We start from the raw sequence: 17,741 nt of genomic DNA on the forward strand, positions 1-17,741 counted from the left end.
CAACACTTAAACCCGTTTATCCCAAAACAGGCTTAAACCAAGAAAACAGGCTAAAACAAGGACAAAACATTGATTTGAAGCAGTAAACAGCTGTGTTACTCTTTCTAGGGTCAAAATATGTAACAATCCAATGCATTTGAGTAATTACAAGAATTCGGGTTGAATTTAGAGTGTTTAGCCACCACTTATACCCATTTTGTCCCGAAACAGGCTAAAACCGAGAAAACATTGATTCAAGGCAGTATACAGCTCTTTTACTATTTCTAGGGTCAGAATGTGTGACATTCCAATGCATTTGACTAATTGTAAGAGTTCGGGATGAATTTGGAGTGTTTAGACAACACTTAAACCCGTTTTATCCCAAAACAGGCTTTAAACCGAGAAAACATGCTAAAACCGAGAGATAACATTGATTTGAAGCAGTAATCAGCTATGTTACTCTTTCTAGGTTCAAATATGTAACAATCCAATGCATTTTACTAATTAGAAGAGTTTGGGTTGAATTTCGAGTGTTTAGCCACCACTTATACCCATTTTGTCCTGAAACAGGCTAAAACCGAGAAAACGTTGATTCAAAGCAGTAAACAGCGTTGTTACTATTTATAGGGTCAGAATGTGTGACATTCCAATGCATTTGACTAATTGTAAGAGTTCGGGATGAATTTGGAGTGTTTAGACGACACTTAAACCCGTTTTATCCCAAAACAGGCTTAAACCGAGAAAACATGCTAAAACCGAGAGAAAACATTGATTTGAAGCAGTAATCAGCTATGTTACTCTTTATAGGGTCAAATATGTAACAATCCAATGCATTTGACTAATTACAAGAGTTCGGGTTGAATTTCGAGTGTTTAGCCACCACTTATACCCATTTTGTCCCGAAACAGGCTAAAACCGAGAAAACGTTGATTCAAAGCAGTAAACAGCGTTGTTACTATTTCTAGGGTCAGAATGTGTGACATTCCAATGCATTTGACTAATTGTAAGAGTTCGGGATGAATTTGGAGTGTTTAGACAACACTTAAACCCATTTATCCCAAAACATGCTTAAACCGAGAAAACAGGCTAAAACCGAGAGAAAACATTGTTTTGAAGCAGTAATCAGCTGTGTTACTCATTCTAGGGTCAAAATATGTAACAATCCAATGCATTTGACTAATTTCAAGAGGTCGGGTTGAATTTGGAATGTTTAGCCACCACTTATACCCATTTTGTCCCGAAACAGGCTAAAACCAAGAAAACGTTGATTCTAAGCACTAAACAGCGTTGTTACTGTTTTTAGGGTCAGAATGTGTGACATTCCAATGCATTTGACTACTTGTAAGAGTTCAGGATGAATTTGGAGTGTTTAGACAACACTTAAACCCGTTTATCCCAAAACATGCTTAAACCGAGAAAACAGGCTAAAACCGAGAGAAAACATTGTTTTGAAGCAGTAATCAGCTGTGTTACTCATTCTAGGGTCAAAATATGTAACAATCCAATGCATTTGACTAATTTCAAGAGGTCGGGTTGAATTTAGAATGTTTAACCACCACTTATACCCATTTTGTCCCGAAACAGGCTAAAACCAAGAAAACGTTGATTCTAAGCAGTAAAAAGCGTTGTTACAATTTCTAGGGTCAGAATGTGTGACATTCCAATGCATTTGACTAATTGTAAGAGTTTGGGATGAATTTGGAGTGTTTAGACAACACTTAAACCCGTTTATCCCAAAACATGCTTAAACCGAGAAAACAGGCTAAAACCGAGAGAAAACATTGTTTTGAAGCAGTAATCAGCTGTGTTACTCTTTCTAGGGTCAAAATATGTAACAATCCAATGCATTTGACTAATTACAAGAGTTCGGGTTGAATTTCGAGTGTTTAGCCACCACTTATACCCATTTTGTCCCGAAACAGGCTAAAACCGAGAAAACATTGATTCAAAGCAGTATACAGCTCTGTTACTATTTCTAGGGTCAGAATGTGTGACATTCCAATGCATTTGACTAATTGTAAGAGTTCGGGATGAATTTGGAGTGTTTAGACAACACTTAAACCCGTTTATCCCAAAACAGGCTTAAACCGAGAAAACAGGCTAAAACAAGGAGAAAGCATTGATTTGAAGCAGTAAACAGCTGTGTTACTCTTTCTAGGGTCAAAATATGTAACAATCCAATGCATTTGAGTAATTACAAGAATTCGGGTTGAATTTGGAGTGTTTAGCCACCACTTATACCCATTTTGTCCCGAAACAGGCTAAAACCGAGAAAACATTGATTCAAGGCAGTATACAGCTCTGTTACTATTTCTAGGGTCAGAATGTGTGACATTCCAATGCATTTGACTAATTGTAAGAGTTCGGGATGAATTTGGAGTGTTTAGACAACACTTAAACCCGTTTTATCCCAAAACAGGCTTTAAACCGAGAAAACATGCTAAAACCGAGAGAAAACATTGATTTGAAGCAGTAATCAGCTATGTTACTCTTTCTAGGTTCAAATATGTAACAATCCAATGCATTTTACTAATTAGAAGAGTTCGGGTTGAATTTCGAGTGTTTAGCCACCACTTATACCCATTTTGTCCCGAAACAGGCTAAAACCGAGAAAACGTTGATTCAAAGCAGTAAATGTTAGAATTAGCGAAAGACTTGAGAGTTTAGAAGAGTTGAGATAGAGAGATAGAGAGAGAGAGAGAGAGAGATTAGGTGAACAAATAGAATAAGAAGAAGAAGAATGGGTTCCACTAGAATAGAATCATACAATTGTTGTCTTACAACCTTTAAATAGACACTAGAAGTAGGGCAACCTTCCTAAGACAAGAATAGAAACAAGTGATAGTGACATTAGGAGAGAGGTGTATGCGACCAAGGTGATAGTGACCCATCCGTTGGCTTAAGAGAACATTTGACTTCTTCCTCTTCTCACTCCAACGGCTAGAATAGATGATTCTAGACCTCTTGTATGGGCCGAGCACACACACACTCCTCTTGTCTCGTTATCTTGGCCCATGTGACATTGAGTGTGGTCCGGTGTCCGTACGGTCACCTTGTCCGTACGGTCACCTTGATCAATACTCCCCCTCAAGCTTAGCCAAATGCACTGGCTAAGCTTGGAACCCGTGAAGCAGCACCTCATTAAAAACCTTGACTTAGAAAACCTCATGGGTCAAAACTAAGTCAAGGGAAAAAGAGTGTGCTGTCCACGGATTAGAGAAGATGATCAAGGTCTTGTGATGTCTACAAGTCCTAGTTTGTTATGAATATAGTCACAAACCTTAGGACTCGCAGACTTGGTGAATATATCAGCCAATTGATCTTGACTCCGAGTATGACACGGTAATACCACACCTTCCTCAATCTTCTCCCGAACCTTGTGGCAATCGCTTTCAATGTGTTTAGTTCTCTCATGGAAAACAGAATTGGTGGCTATGTGGATTGCAGCCTCATTATCACAATGCATAGTGATCGGTTGCTTTGAGTCAATACCAAGATCCTTGAGCAGCCCCTTTAACCAAGTCAACTCGTTTGTTAGCTTCCGCATTGCTCGATACTCGGCCTCCGCGCTTGAACAAGATACCACCTTTTGCTTCTTAGACTTCCATGTAACTAGATTTCCACCAATGAAGGTACAATATCCAGTGGTTGACCTCCTATCCAAGGTATCTCCATTGTAGTCCGCATCACAGTAGCCCACTATCTCAGTGTTATCGTTCTTGCCCATCCAGATGCCTTGACCCGGACTCCCCTTGAGATAGCTGAGAATCCGCTCGACCATGCTCCATTGATACTTGGTTGGAGCTTGCATGTGTTGACTGACCTGGTTCACAGCATAACATATGTCAGGGCGCGTAATGGTAAGATATATCAACTTACCTACAAGCCGGCGGTAGCGTGTGACATCCGGGAATGGCTCATCCATGGGTGCCCGTGGTTGGCCTTCTTGTGCCCGAATGCTCTCCCCCTTTCGCTTGAGCTGGTAGTCCTCATCAAGTGGTGTAGGAGCCGGAGACGCGCCAAGCTTGCCCGTTTCAGCCAACAAATCAAGGGTATATTTGCGTTGAGAGAGGACGCGCCAAGCTTGCCCGTTTCAGCCAACAAATCAAGAATGTGTGACATTCCAATGCATTGACTAATTGTAAGAGTTCGGGATGAATTTGGAGTGTTTAGACAACACTTAAACCCGTTTATCCCAAAACAGGCTTAAACCGAGAAAACAGGCTAAAACAAGGAGAAAGCATTGATTTGAAGCAGTAAACAGCTGTGTTACTCTTTCTAGGGTCAAAATATGTAACAATCCAATGCATTTGAGTAATTACAAGAATTCGGGTTGAATTTGGAGTGTTTAGCCACCACTTATACCCATTTTGTCCCGAAACAGGCTAAAACCGAGAAAACATTGATTCAAGGCAGTATACAGCTCTGTTACTATTTCTAGGGTCAGAATGTGTGACATTCCAATGCATTTGACTAATTGTAAGAGTTCGGGATGAATTTGGAGTGTTTAGACAACACTTAAACCCGTTTTATCCCAAAACAGGCTTTAAACCGAGAAAACATGCTAAAACCGAGAGAAAACATTGATTTGAAGCAGTAATCAGCTATGTTACTCTTTCTAGGTTCAAATATGTAACAATCCAATGCATTTTACTAATTAGAAGAGTTCGGGTTGAATTTCGAGTGTTTAGCCACCACTTATACCCATTTTGTCCCGAAACAGGCTAAAACCGAGAAAACGTTGATTCAAAGCAGTAAATGTTAGAATTAGCGAAAGACTTGAGAGTTTAGAAGAGTTGAGATAGAGAGATAGAGAGAGAGAGAGAGAGAGATTAGGTGAACAAATAGAATAAGAAGAAGAAGAATGGGTTCCACTAGAATAGAATCATACAATTGTTGTCTTACAACCTTTAAATAGACACTAGAAGTAGGGCAACCTTCCTAAGACAAGAATAGAAACAAGTGATAGTGACATTAGGAGAGAGGTGTATGCGACCAAGGTGATAGTGACCCATCCGTTGGCTTAAGAGAACATTTGACTTCTTCCTCTTCTCACTCCAACGGCTAGAATAGATGATTCTAGACCTCTTGTATGGGCCGAGCACACACACACTCCTCTTGTCTCGTTATCTTGGCCCATGTGACATTGAGTGTGGTCCGGTGTCCGTACGGTCACCTTGTCCGTACGGTCACCTTGATCAATACTCCCCCTCAAGCTTAGCCAAATGCACTGGCTAAGCTTGGAACCCGTGAAGCAGCACCTCATTAAAAACCTTGACTTAGAAAACCTCATGGGTCAAAACTAAGTCAAGGGAAAAAGAGTGTGCTGTCCACGGATTAGAGAAGATGATCAAGGTCTTGTGATGTCTACAAGTCCTAGTTTGTTATGAATATAGTCACAAACCTTAGGACTCGCAGACTTGGTGAATATATCAGCCAATTGATCTTGACTCCGAGTATGACACGGTAATACCACACCTTCCTCAATCTTCTCCCGAACCTTGTGGCAATCGCTTTCAATGTGTTTAGTTCTCTCATGGAAAACAGAATTGGTGGCTATGTGGATTGCAGCCTCATTATCACAATGCATAGTGATCGGTTGCTTTGAGTCAATACCAAGATCCTTGAGCAGCCCCTTTAACCAAGTCAACTCGTTTGTTAGCTTCCGCATTGCTCGATACTCGGCCTCCGCGCTTGAACAAGATACCACCTTTTGCTTCTTAGACTTCCATGTAACTAGATTTCCACCAATGAAGGTACAATATCCAGTGGTTGACCTCCTATCCAAGGTATCTCCATTGTAGTCCGCATCACAGTAGCCCACTATCTCAGTGTTATCGTTCTTGCCCATCCAGATGCCTTGACCCGGACTCCCCTTGAGATAGCTGAGAATCCGCTCGACCATGCTCCATTGATACTTGGTTGGAGCTTGCATGTGTTGACTGACCTGGTTCACAGCATAACATATGTCAGGGCGCGTAATGGTAAGATATATCAACTTACCTACAAGCCGGCGGTAGCGTGTGACATCCGGGAATGGCTCATCCATGGGTGCCCGTGGTTGGCCTTCTTGTGCCCGAATGCTCTCCCCCTTTCGCTTGAGCTGGTAGTCCTCATCAAGTGGTGTAGGAGCCGGAGACGCGCCAAGCTTGCCCGTTTCAGCCAACAAATCAAGGGTATATTTGCGTTGAGAGAGGACGCGCCAAGCTTGCCCGTTTCAGCCAACAAATCAAGAATGTGTGACATTCCAATGCATTGACTAATTGTAAGAGTTCGGGATGAATTTGGAGTGTTTAGACAACACTTAAACCCGTTTATCCCAAAACAGGCTTAAACCGAGAAAACAGGCTAAAACAAGGACAAAACATTGATTTGAAGCAGTAAACAGCTGTGTTACTCTTTCTAGGGTCAAAATATGTAACAATCCAATGCATTTGAGTAATTACAAGAATTCGGGTTGAATTTGGAGTGTTTAGCCACCACTTATACCCATTTTGTCCCGAAACAGGCTAAAACCGAGAAAACATTGATTCAAAGCAGTATACAGCTCTGTTACTATTTCTAGGGTCAGAATGTGTGACAGTCCAATGCATTTGACTAATTGTAAGAGTTCGGGATGAATTTGGAGTGTTTAGACAACACTTAAACCCATTTATCCCAAAACATGCTTAAACCGAGAAAACAGGCTAAAACCGAGAGAAACATTGATTTGAAGCAGTAAACAGTTGTGTTACTCTTTCTATGGTCAAAATATGTAACAATCCAATGCATTTGACTAATTTCAAGAGTTGGGGTTGAATTTGGAATGTTTAGCCACCACTTATACCCATTTTGTCCCGAAACAGGCTAAACCAAGAAAACGTTAATTCTAAACAGTAAACAACTCTGTTACAATTTCTAGGGTCAGAATGTGTGACATTCCAATGCATTTGACGAATTTTAAGAGTTCGGGATGAATTTGGAGTGTTTAGACAACACTTAAACCCGTTTTATCCCAAAACAGGCTTAAACCGAGAAAACATGCTAAAACCGAGAGAAAACATTGATTTGTAGCATTAATCAGCTATGTTACTCTTTCTAGGGTCAAATATGTAACAATCCAACGCATTTGACTAATTAGAAGAGTTTGGGTTGAATTTCGAGTGTTTAGCCACCACTTATACCCATTTTGTCCCGAAACAGGCTAAAACCGAGAAAACATTGATTCAAGGCAGTATACAGCTCTGTTACTATTTCTAGGGTCAGAATGTGTGACAGTCCAATGCATTTGACTAATTGTAAGTGTTCGGGATGAATTTGGAGTGTTTAGACAACACTTAAACCCGTTTTATCCCAAAACAGGCTTTAAACCGAGAAAACATGCTAAAACCGAGAGAAAACATTGATTTGAAGCAGTAATCAGCTATGTTACTCTTTCTAGGTTCAAATATGTAACAATCCAATGCATTTTACTAATTAGAAGAGTTCGGGTTGAATTTCGAGTGTTTAGCCACCACTTATACCCATTTTGTCCCGAAACAGGCTAAAACCGAGAAAACGTTGATTCATAGCAGTAAACAGCGTTGTTACTATTTCTAGGGTCAGAATGTGTGACATTCCAATGCATTTGACTAATTGTAAGAGTTCGGGATGAATTTGGAGTGTTTAGACGACACTTAAACCCGTTTATCCCAAAACAGGCTTATACCGAGAAAACAGGCTAAAACAAGGAGAAAGCATTGATTTGAAGCAGTAATCAGCTATGTCACTCTTTCTAGGGTCAAATATGTAACAATCCAATGCATTTGAGTAATTACAAGAATTCGGGTTGAATTTGGAGTGTTTAGCCACCACTTATACCCATTTTGTCCCGAAACAGGCTAAAACCGAGAAAACATTGATTCAAAGCAGTAAACAGCTCTGTTACTATTTCTAGGGTCATAATGGGTGACAGTCCAATGCATTTGACTAATTGTAAGAGTTCGGTATGAATTTGGAGTGTTTAGACAACACTTAAACCCGTTTATCCCAAAACAGGCTTAAACCGAGAAAACAGGCTAAAACAAGGACAAAACATTGATTTGAAGCAGTAAACAGCTGTGTTACTCTTTCTAGGGTCAAAATATGTAACAATCCAATGCATTTGAGTAATTACAAGAATTCCGGTTGAATTTAGAGTGTTTAGCCACCACTTATACCCATTTTGTCCCGAAACAGGCTAAAACCGAGAAAACATTGATTCAAGGCAGTATACAGCTCTTTTACTATTTCTAGGGTCAGAATGTGTGACATTCCAATGCATTTGACTAATTGTAAGAGTTCGGGATGAATTTGGAGTGTTTAGACAACACTTAAACCCGTTTTATCCCAAAACAGGCTTTAAACCGAGAAAACATGCTAAAACCGAGAGATAACATTGATTTGAAGCAGTAATCAGCTATGTTACTCTTTCTAGGTTCAAATATGTAACAATCCAATGCATTTTACTAATTAGAAGAGTTTGGGTTGAATTTCGAGTGTTTAGCCACCACTTATACCCATTTTGTCCCGAAACAGGCTAAAACCGAGAAAACGTTGATTCAAAGCAGTAAACAGCGTTGTTACTATTTATAGGGTCAGAATGTGTGACATTCCAATGCATTTGACTAATTGTAAGAGTTCGGGATGAATTTGGAGTGTTTAGAGGACACTTATACCCGTTTTATCCCAAAACAGGCTTAAACCGAGAAAACATGCTAAAACCGAGAGAAAACATTGATTTGAAGCAGTAATCAGCTATGTTACTCTTTATAGGGTCAAATATGTAACAATCCAATGCATTTGACTAATTACAAGAGTTCGGGTTGAATTTCGAGTGTTTAGCCACCACTTATACCCATTTTGTCCCGAAACAGGCTAAAACCGAGAAAACGTTGATTCAAAGCAGTAAACAGCGTTGTTACAATTTCTAGGGTCAGAATGTGTGACATTCCAATGCATTTGACTAATTGTAAGAGTTCGGGATGAATTTGGAGTGTTTAGACAACACTTAAACCCATTTATCCCAAAACATGCTTAAACCGAGAAAACAGGCTAAAACCGAGAGAAAACATTGTTTTGAAGCAGTAATCAGCTGTGTTACTCATTCTAGGGTCAAAATATGTAACAATCCAATGCATTTGACTAATTTCAAGAGGTCGGGTTGAATTTGGAATGTTTAGCCACCACTTATACCCATTTTGTCCCGAAACAGGCTAAAACCAAGAAAACGTTGATTCTAAGCACTAAACAGCGTTGTTACTGTTTTTAGGGTCAGAATGTGTGACATTCCAATGCATTTGACTACTTGTAAGAGTTCAGGATGAATTTGGAGTGTTTAGACAACACTTAAACCCGTTTATCCCAAAACATGCTTAAACCGAGAAAACAGGCTAAAACCGAGAGAAAACATTGTTTTGAAGCAGTAATCAGCTGTGTTACTCATTCTAGGGTCAAAATATGTAACAATCCAATGCATTTGACTAATTTCAAGAGGTCGGGTTGAATTTAGAATGTTTAGCCACCACTTATACCCATTTTGTCCCGAAACAGGCTAAAACCAAGAAAACGTTGATTCTAAGCAGTAAAAAGCGTTGTTACAATTTCTAGGGTCAGAATGTGTGACATTCCAATGCATTTGACTAATTGTAAGAGTTCGGGATGAATTTGGAGTGTTTAGACAACACTTAAACCCGTTTTATCCCAAAACAGGCTTTAAACCGAGAAAACATGCTAAAACCGAGAGATAACATTGATTTGAAGCAGTAATCAGCTATGTTACTCTTTCTAGGTTCAAATATGTAACAATCCAATGCATTTTACTAATTAGAAGAGTTTGGGTTGAATTTCGAGTGTTTAGCCACCACTTATACCCATTTTGTCCCGAAACAGGCTAAAACCGAGAAAACGTTGATTCAAAGCAGTAAACAGCGTTGTTACTATTTATAGGGTCAGAATGTGTGACATTCCAATGCATTTGACTAATTGTAAGAGTTCGGGATGAATTTGGAGTGTTTAGACGACACTTAAACCCGTTTTATCCCAAAACAGGCTTAAACCGAGAAAACATGCTAAAACCGAGAGAAAACATTGATTTGAAGCAGTAATCAGCTATGTTACTCTTTATAGGGTCAAATATGTAACAATCCAATGCATTTGACTAATTACAAGAGTTCGGGTTGAATTTCGAGTGTTTAGCCACCACTTATACCCATTTTGTCCCGAAACAGGCTAAAACCGAGAAAACGTTGATTCAAAGCAGTAAACAGCGTTGTTACTATTTCTAGGGTCAGAATGTGTGACATTCCAATGCATTTGACTAATTGTAAGAGTTCGGGATGAATTTGGAGTGTTTAGACAACACTTAAACCCATTTATCCCAAAACATGCTTAAACCGAGAAAACAGGCTAAAACCGAGAGAAAACATTGTTTTGAAGCAGTAATCAGCTGTGTTACTCATTCTAGGGTCAAAATATGTAACAATCCAATGCATTTGACTAATTTCAAGAGGTCGGGTTGAATTTGGAATGTTTAGCCACCACTTATACCCATTTTGTCCCGAAACAGGCTAAAACCAAGAAAACGTTGATTCTAAGCACTAAACAGCGTTGTTACTGTTTTTAGGGTCAGAATGTGTGACATTCCAATGCATTTGACTACTTGTAAGAGTTCAGGATGAATTTGGAGTGTTTAGACAACACTTAAACCCGTTTATCCCAAAACATGCTTAAACCGAGAAAACAGGCTAAAACCGAGAGAAAACATTGTTTTGAAGCAGTAATCAGCTGTGTTACTCATTCTAGGGTCAAAATATGTAACAATCCAATGCATTTGACTAATTTCAAGAGGTCGGGTTGAATTTAGAATGTTTAGCCACCACTTATACCCATTTTGTCCCGAAACAGGCTAAAACCAAGAAAACGTTGATTCTAAGCAGTAAAAAGCGTTGTTACAATTTCTAGGGTCAGAATGTGTGACATTCCAATGCATTTGACTAATTGTAAGAGTTCGGGATGAATTTGGAGTGTTTAGACAACACTTAAACCCGTTTTATCCCAAAACAGGCTTTAAACCGAGAAAACATGCTAAAACCGAGAGATAACATTGATTTGAAGCAGTAATCAGCTATGTTACTCTTTCTAGGTTCAAATATGTAACAATCCAATGCATTTTACTAATTAGAAGAGTTTGGGTTGAATTTCGAGTGTTTAGCCACCACTTATACCCATTTTGTCCCGAAACAGGCTAAAACCGAGAAAACGTTGATTCAAAGCAGTAAACAGCGTTGTTACTATTTATAGGGTCAGAATGTGTGACATTCCAATGCATTTGACTAATTGTAAGAGTTCGGGATGAATTTGGAGTGTTTAGACGACACTTAAACCCGTTTTATCCCAAAACAGGCTTAAACCGAGAAAACATGCTAAAACCGAGAGAAAACATTGATTTGAAGCAGTAATCAGCTATGTTACTCTTTATAGGGTCAAATATGTAACAATCCAATGCATTTGACTAATTACAAGAGTTCGGGTTGAATTTCGAGTGTTTAGCCACCACTTATACCCATTTTGTCCCGAAACAGGCTAAAACCGAGAAAACGTTGATTCAAAGCAGTAAACAGCGTTGTTACTATTTCTAGGGTCAGAATGTGTGACATTCCAATGCATTTGACTAATTGTAAGAGTTCGGGATGAATTTGGAGTGTTTAGACAACACTTAAACCCATTTATCCCAAAACAGGCTTAAACCGAGAAAACAGGCTAAAACCGAGAGAAAACATTGTTTTGAAGCAGTAATCAGCTGTGTTACTCATTCTAGGGTCAAAATATGTAACAATCCAATGCATTTGACTAATTTCAAGAGGTCGGGTTGAATTTGGAATGTTTAGCCACCACTTATACCCATTTTGTCCCGAAACAGGCTAAAACCAAGAAAACGTTGATTCTAAGCACTAAACAGCGTTGTTACTGTTTTTAGGGTCAGAATGTGTGACATTCCAATGCATTTGACTACTTGTAAGAGTTCAGGATGAATTTGGAGTGTTTAGACAACACTTAAACCCGTTTATCCCAAAACATGCTTAAACCGAGAAAACAGGCTAAAACCGAGAGAAAACATTGTTTTGAAGCAGTAATCAGCTGTGTTACTCATTCTAGGGTCAAAATATGTAACAATCCAATGCATTTGACTAATTTCAAAAGGTCGGGTTGAATTTAGAATGTTTAGCCACCACTTATACCCATTTTGTCCCGAAACAGGCTAAAACCAAGAAAACGTTGATTCTAAGCAGTAAAAAGCGTTGTTACAATTTCTAGGGTCAGAATGTGTGACATTCCAATGCATTTGACTAATTGTAAGAGTTCGGGATGAATTTGGAGTGTTTAGACAACACTTAAACCCGTTTATCCCAAAACATACTTAAACCGAGAAACCAGGCTAAAACCGAGAGAAAACATTGTTTTGAAGCAGTAATCAGCTGTGTTACTCTTTCTAGGGTCAAAATATGTAACAATCCAATGCATTTGACTAATTACAAGAGTTCGGGTTGAATTTCGAGTGTTTAGCCACCACTTATACCCATTTTGTCCCGAAACAGGCTAAAACCGAGAAAACGTTGATTCAAAGCAGTAAACAGCGTTGTTACTATTTCTAGGGTCAGAATGTGTGACATTCCAATGCATTTGACTAATTGTAAGAGTTCGGGATGAATTTGGAGTGTTTAGACAACACTTAAACCCATTTATCCCAAAACATGCTTAAACCGAGAAAACAGGCTAAAACCGAGAGAAAACATTGTTTTGAAGCAGTAATCAGCTGTGTTACTCATTCTAGGGTCAAAATATGTAACAATCCAATGCATTTGACTAATTTCAAGAGGTCGGGTTGAATTTGGAATGTTTAGCCACCACTTATACCCATTTTGTCCCGAAACAGGCTAAAACCAAGAAAACGTTGATTCTAAGCACTAAACAGCGTTGTTACTGTTTTTAGGGTCAGAATGTGTGACATTCCAATGCATTTGACTACTTGTAAGAGTTCAGGATGAATTTGGAGTGTTTAGACAACACTTAAACCCGTTTATCCCAAAACATGCTTAAACCGAGAAAACAGGCTAAAACCGAGAGAAAACATTGTTTTGAAGCAGTAATCAGCTGTGTTACTCATTCTAGGGTCAAAATATGTAACAATCCAATGCATTTGACTAATTTCAAGAGGTCGGGTTGAATTTAGAATGTTTAGCCACCACTTATACCCATTTTGTCCCGAAACAGGCTAAAACCAAGAAAACGTTGATTCTAAGCAGTAAAAAGCGTTGTTACAATTTCTAGGGTCAGAATGTGTGACATTCCAATGCATTTGACTAATTGTAAGAGTTCGGGATGAATTTGGAGTGTTTAGACAACACTTAAACCCGTTTATCCCAAAACATGCTTAAACCGAGAAACCAGGCTAAAACCGAGAGAAAACATTGTTTTGAAGCAGTAATCAGCTGTGTTACTCTTTCTAGGGTCAAAATATGTAACAATCCAATGCATTTGACTAATTACAAGAGTTCGGGTTGAATTTCGAGTGTTTAGCCACCACTTATACCCATTTTGTCCCGAAACAGGCTAAAACCGAGAAAACATTGATTCAAAGCAGTATACAGCTCTGTTACTATTTCTAGGGTCAGAATGTGTGACATTCCAATGCGTTTGATTAATTGTAAGAGTTCGGGATGAATTTGGAGTGTTTAGACAACACTTAAACCCGTTTATCCCAAAACAGGCTTAAACCGAGAAAACAGGCTAAAACAAGGAGAAAGCATTGATTTGAAGCAGTAAACAGCTGTGTTACTCTTTCTAGGGTCAAAATATGTAACAATCCAATGCATTTGAGTAATTACAAGAATTCGGGTTGAATTTGGAGTGTTTAGCCACCACTTATACCCATTTTGTCCCGAAACAGGCTAAAACCGAGAAAACATTGACTCAAGGCAGTATACAGCTCTGTTACTATTTCTAGGGTCAGAATGTGTGACATCCCAATGCATTTGACTAATTGTAAGAGTTCGGGATGAATTTGGAGTGTTTAGACAACACTTAAACCCGTTTTATCCCAAAACAGGCTTTAAACCGAGAAAACATGCTAAAACCGAGAGAAAACATTGATTTGAAGCAGTAATCAGCTATGTTACTCTTTCTAGGTTCAAATATGTAACAATCCAATGCATTTTACTAATTAGAAGAGTTCGGGTTGAATTTCGAGTGTTTAGCCACCACTTATACCCATTTTGTCCCGAAACAGGCTAAAACCGAGAAAACGTTGATTCAAAGCAGTAAATGTTAGAATTAGCGAAAGACTTGAGAGTTTAGAAGAGTTGAGATAGAGAGATAGAGAGAGAGAGAGAGAGAGATTAGGTGAACAAATAGAATAAGAAGAAGAAGAATGGGTTCCACTAGAATAGAATCATACAATTGTTGTCTTACAACCTTTAAATAGACACTAGAAGTAGGGCAACCTTCCTAAGACAAGAATAGAAACAAGTGATAGTGACATTAGGAGAGAGGTGTATGCGACCAAGGTGATAGTGACCCATGTAAGACTTTGTAGAATAAAGAAGAGAATCAAGAGATTGATGAGAGATATCGGTAGACAAAGAGAATGAGGAAGAAGAAAAGATTAGGTTATTGTTCCATAAGAATATCGGTTACAATGTAGGCTAATGCCTATTTATATCATGAGAAACTCTAGGGCTACACCCTTTACAAACCGCACAGCTAAGTGATAGGGACAGGAAGAGAGAAGAGACTAATCCCAAGGTTGATAGCGACCCGTCTTAGTCTCCTTAAACCAAACATCACCCGTGACTCTTCTTGCTCCACTTGCGCTTTCCCTCCAACGGCTATCTTGGGAATTCTAGAGTCTTCTAATGGGCTTAGGATGAGCAGGCCTCCTCTCCATTCCTTATCACTAGAAGACTCGGCCATTTCACCACACTTGTACGGACAGCCCATATTCAATACTCGTACGGACGGCCATGGCTGCCTTAGGCTTATTCTTTTGATCAATACTCCCCCTCAAGCTTAGCCTAATGAAATGGCTAAGCTTGGAACCCGTGAAGCAGCACCTCATTAAAAACCTTGACTTAGAAAACCTCATGGGACAAAACCAAGTCGAGGGAAAAAGAGTGTGCTGTCCACGGATTAGAGAAGCTTGATCATGGCCGTGTAATGTCTACAAGTCCAAGTTTGCTATAGATGTGATCACAAACCTTGGAGCTTGCAGACTTGGTGAAGATGTCAGCTAGCTGATCTTGACTCCTTGTGTGGCATGGTAACACCACTCCTTCTTCAATCTTCTCTCTCACCTTGTGGCAATCGCTTTCTATGTGCTTGGTCCTCTCATGAAAGACCGAGTTTGTGGCAATGTGGATGGCCGCTTCATTGTCGCAATGCATGGTCATGGGCTGCTTTGTTTCGATGCCTAAGTCCTTGAGTAGACCCTTCAGCCATGTCATCTCGTTAGTGAGCTTCCTCATAGCTCTATACTCGGCCTCGGCGCTAGAGCATGAAACCACCTTTTGTTTCTTAGACCTCCATGTAACCAAGTTGCCTCCAACAAACGTGCAGTACCCAGTGGTGGATCTCCTATCCAGCGTGTCGCCATTGTAATCCGCATCACAATAGCCAACGATTTCGGTGTTGTCATTCTTGCCCATCCAAATACCTTGACCCGGACTGCCCTTGAGATAGCTTAGGATCCTTTCGACTTGACTCCATTGGTACTTGCTTGGTGCCTTCATATGTTGGCTAACCTGATTCACAGCATAGGATATGTCAGGTCGTGTGATAGTAAGGTATATCAGCTTACCTACAAGCCGGCGGTAGCGTGTGACGTCTAAGAATGGCTCGTCCATTGGTTCCTTAGGTCGGCCTTCTTTTGCCCGTAAGCTCTCCCCCTTTCGCTTGAGCTGGTAATCTTCATCAAGGGGCGTAGCAACCGGAGACACACCAAGCTTGCCAGTCTCTTCTAACAAGTCAAGAGTAAACTTGCGTTGTGAGAGGAAGAGTCCTTCCGGTGAGCGACAAATCTCAATACCAAGAAAATATTTGAGTTCCCCAAGGTCCTTGATGTCAAATACCGACTTGAGAGAGTCCTTGGTGTCCTGAATGGCCGCCTTATCATCACCAGTCACGATGATGTCGTCGACGTATATGAGCACCACCACCCAACCAATAGAGGTGCGACGCGTGAAGAGAGTATGATCAGCCTCCGATCGCGTAAAACCATCAGTCTTGAGAGTGGAGCTTAGTTTGTGGTACCACGCTCGTGGGGACTGCTTAAGGCCATAGATGGCCTTACGTAGCCTCAAGACTTTTCCGGGTGTAACCATGTCTTCAAGGCCGGGAGGAGGCGTCATGTACACTTCTTCATCAAGTTCACCTTGAAGGAAGGCGTTCTTCACATCCATCTGCCATAAGTCCCATGAGAGGTTGACAGCAAGAGACAGCACAACCCGAACCGTATGGAGCTTGGCCACGGGTGCAAAGGTGTCCGTGTAGTCCGCGCCATAGGTTTGGGTGAAGCCACGGGCCACTAACCTGGCTTTATGCCGTTCAATGTCACCATTGCTCAAATACTTTATGGTAAACACCCATTTGGAGCTAACTGCCCGCTTGCCTTGAGGAAGATCCGATTCGTCCCACGTATGATTCCGGATCATGGCGCCAGTTTCATTCTTGACCGCATCTAACCAAACTTGATGTTCCTTAGCTTCATCATATGTCTGCGGGATCCAATTGGCGTCCACTTGGCCGAAGAAAGCTTGGTGATCAGCAGGTAACAGCTCAAGGGAACAAACGGACTGAATGGGATGAGCGACAGCTTGGCTGTTGTAATAGACACGCTTGTTCTTCCAAGTGGAGGGATCTGATCGAGGTCTGGTGCTCCGACGCAGGACTGGTGCCGGAAGTGGATCCACGCTAGGCAACACGGTGGGCGTACCGTCCGTAGGAGCCGTCTCCGTGTTTTCCTCGGTAGAGGCCGCCGCCGGAGCATGCGTGTCCGTTGTAGGGCCAGGGACGGGAACACCGGTTATGGGTAGGCCAGACCCGAGAGATTCACCATCTTGGGCTGAACCATTGTCATTTGCATCTCCTTGGTCAGACCCACCATCGGTAGAAATTTGACTTAGTGTTGGCCGCACGGCACCCGTTGGTGGAGATGGGTTGCCAAGGTGATCAAGAAGGAACCGTAGACTCGAAGCTCGGTCATTAGGTGAGTGAGAGAGATCTTTAAGGCTGTTCCAATCCCTCTTGTCATGGTAGCCCATATGTTCTAGAAACCGGACGTCTCGAGAGACATATAGTCGACTTGTGGCCGGATCATAACATTTGTACCCCTTTTGTGTGGTGGAGTAGCCAATGAACATACACTTTGTACTTTTGGCATCCAGCTTACTCCTTTGTTCTCCTGGTACTAACACAAAACAAACACAGCCGAAAACTCGTAAGTGATCAAGAGATGGTTTAAATTTGTTTAGTACTTCAAATGGAGATAAGTCATGAAGAACTCTAGTTGGTGTTCGGTTGATTAGGTAGCATGCAGTCATCACGGCATCACCCCAATATCGTTTAGGAACACTCGAATGGAACATGATTGCCCGCGCCACTTCCATGAGGTGCCGGTTCTTCCTCTCGGCCACACCATTTTGTTGTGGCGTGTAGGGACAACTAGTTTGATGGAGAATGCCATGCTTGGAGAGATGTTCTTTGAACTTGCA

This window comes from Camelina sativa, chromosome 13, assembly GCF_030686135.1.
Source record: "Camelina sativa cultivar CO46 ecotype springtype chromosome 13, ASM3068613v1".
Classification (NCBI taxonomy): Eukaryota; Viridiplantae; Streptophyta; class Magnoliopsida; order Brassicales; family Brassicaceae; genus Camelina; species Camelina sativa.